The sequence below is a fragment of the Pomacea canaliculata genome, linkage group LG14 (assembly GCF_003073045.1).
Source record: "Pomacea canaliculata isolate SZHN2017 linkage group LG14, ASM307304v1, whole genome shotgun sequence".
NCBI lineage: Eukaryota > Metazoa > Mollusca > Gastropoda > Architaenioglossa > Ampullariidae > Pomacea > Pomacea canaliculata.
The window spans coordinates 7,060,962-7,063,933 of NC_037603.1; the positions used below are offsets into that span (position 1 = coordinate 7,060,962).

The 2,972-nt window shown below is 41.1% G+C and overlaps 1 long non-coding RNA gene across 1 annotated transcript; it reads left to right on the plus strand.

Annotated features, from left to right (window-relative positions):
• The first annotated feature begins 586 nt into the window (after positions 1-586).
• LOC112555856 lies at positions 587-2,507 on the plus strand. Its single transcript, XR_003097547.1, has 2 exons — positions 587-644; positions 1,091-2,507. It is a non-coding gene; the product is annotated as an uncharacterized LOC112555856 (long non-coding RNA).
• The last annotated feature ends 465 nt before the right edge of the window (positions 2,508-2,972 follow it).

The window sequence follows — 2,972 nt, forward strand, 5'->3', positions numbered from 1 at the left end:
ATTGAGCCACTCACAAGACGCATGCGCCTACACTCTCAGCAGTGATTGAGAAGCAGAGAAACACCGCTGATGAAAAACGCGAACGATTTTCATCACGCAGCCTTTTCCTTTATACAATTTCGTTTTTGTTGTCCATCTGCATGCTAGTACTCCGAATCGTAAGTACCCCAGTAGAGACCCAATCACACAACATGTGACATATAGTCTGCTGTTTATTATATATAAAAAAAAAGCGTAGAAAAAAAGAATGTCAGAAAGTTAGAAAAGTACAGCTAATAAAATGTTAGAATCAACTAATACACATCTATCATTACAAACAGACCAACAAGTCCAATGCTGACAGTTGTCAGAGATACTCAAACCTTGTTCTTGCAGCAAACAAAGGCATCTTTTGTCCCACAGTTATGGAGACGCTTACAGACGCATGCACCGCCTTAAGCCCTACCTGTGCACCCGCTGACCTCGCTGATGTGGATGCAGGCGAGACGCGCGCACGCGCACTAACCGAAAGGGACATGTGTGGAGACTTTCGTGTGCCATTGAGAGGTGAACATGCTTCTGTGCCATCCACCCATCCCGTTGTCAGTGAATGTCGGATGAAGGAAGTCAGCTACCATCCCTTCCGCTATGGCAGGATTGTAGAGGTGAGGACATGGAGCTGGTAGTGATGGAACTTGATTGTCTGAGACCATGACTAACCTCTGAGGACATCATCGCTATATAGTATTCACTAATATCTGAAACCATCATCACTAATATCTGAAACCAGCATCACTAATAGTCGAGATCATCATCACATCAGAGAGAATCATTATTAATATCTGAGACCATCATCACTATCATCTAAGAAAATCATCGCTAATATTTAAGATCATCTCTAATATCTGAGACTGCCATCACTGACATTAAAGATCATCATCACTAATATTCATCACTAGCATCTGAGAACATCATCACTAATATCTGAGAGAATCACCACTCATATTCAAGACCATCACTAATATCTGAGGCCATCATCACTAACAACCCTGGCCATAACTAACATATTGTTGTGTTTTCAGGATATAATATTTGTTTTGTTGTGTTGCAGGATATCGACGGACTTAGATTGCGCGTGCTATTCTACAATGAGCAGAGGCCTGAACCGTATTTTAGCTATGAGCAGCTGCGTGAAGGCAACTTCCTGTGTCTGGCCAATGCCATGATTCACGTTTTTGCCGACAGTACCTGTGGGCTTTAGAGTGAACGATCCCTCCCTCGTTCACATCATAGAACTTTTTTGACAGGCGAACAGAGCGTAAGTCACACTCATACAGCTGCTTTTAGAGACCTGTTTATGTGAACAGACTGTGTTTCAATATTATAGAGAAGTGTGTTTATGTGAACAGACTGTGTGTCAACCTTATAAACAAGTGTGTTTATGTGAACAGAGTGTCAACATTATACATAGGCGTGTTTTTTGTGAGCAAACTGTACACGAACTTGTATTATCTATACACATCTATGCCTGTATGTCAATAGCACACTAACTTCAATCACTGAACTCTTTTGTGTGACGAGTGACGCCCCTACACTGGAATCAACATCAACACATGCAAGTGACAACTGTACCTGACTTCAGGGACGTCCTGCTCCTGCTCACCCTGTCAGCTATCCTGTTTATAGACTTTCTCCGTGTACGGCTGAAAGTGGGAAGAACACACATCAAGAATTGTGGAGATGTCGAGATTGAATTTGTTGTTATTTTCCCTCCCCTCTCATTTATCTAGTCACAATCTGATAAGCAGACAAGTATCCATCCAGTCCACACATATACACACTAGGGGAAGCAACTCTGTCCCAACCAGCTAGAAGTTGAAAGTTGTCTCGCCTGGCTGCACAACACATTTCCTAATTTTAGACATTTTTATGGCATGAATCTATTTAAATAATCAGTTTGATAGAAACTAACTTTTGTTGTTGATAAAATGAAACTGTTTGAGCCAGACTTTTCACTCCGTTGGCATATTTTTCGTCTGCAACTCATCGAAATGAAACAGAAGCGATTTTTAAATAATATTTGTAACTTTGTTTCCTTGGAACAGTTGTAAGTTTTACACACACTTTTGAGCATCTAGCCCCAGTCTTCTTGTACTGTGCTTGCTGACTGGGAAGTGCTGGTAGGTGTCAGCTGTAACATGTCCACCCGATTGTTTGAAGCTGTATTTTTATTTAAGTTATGTTTATTTAATGTATCTAATACTGTTTCAATTCAGTAGTTCACCTGGTCATATTATTGTAACAAATATTTTTTTTAATAAACAAAGCACGTTTAAGAAGAAGAAGAAAACATATCTCGCACAGCACTCTCGTCCGTGATCCTCCCACTAATTATTTCGGGGCCCTAACAGTTTAGCCAAGTCTGTCAATGGTTATTATGGGTAATATCAGTTGTTGCATCTGTGACACCTGTATTGTGCACGTGCACCTGTATTGTGGACAAGTTTATTAAATTATAAAGAAAAAAACTGAAAGTGTATTTTGTCTCCAAGATTAAAACCTGTAAATAAAAAAACAGAACATCAACGTAGCATACAATTAACCCCAAAAAGGCCACTATCAGCACGGATTTTTGGCTTTTTTTTTTTTTTTTTTTTTGTCGTTTTTTTTTTTTTTTTTGTCCACCCTGTCGTCACTACATAAGTTGACTCCCTTGGTCCAATCCTTGAGGCCGTCTGGTGGTGAAGAGGGAGGTGATCATCAGTGGCAAGAAGAGCAGGGGAGGCCACCGTCACTCGCTTCCGTTGTGTTGGTTGGTTGGTTTATTTAGTAGGAAAGTGCTTCTACCTTGAGAGAGGAGGGAGGAAACCGGAGTACCCGGAGAAAACCCCCGACGCTCAGTTCTGTGAACAGGTGTCACATACAGAGTGTCCCGAGACGAGATCTGAACCCTGAGCCTCTCACTGATGGTGACAAGCGAGTGTTTTAACCAC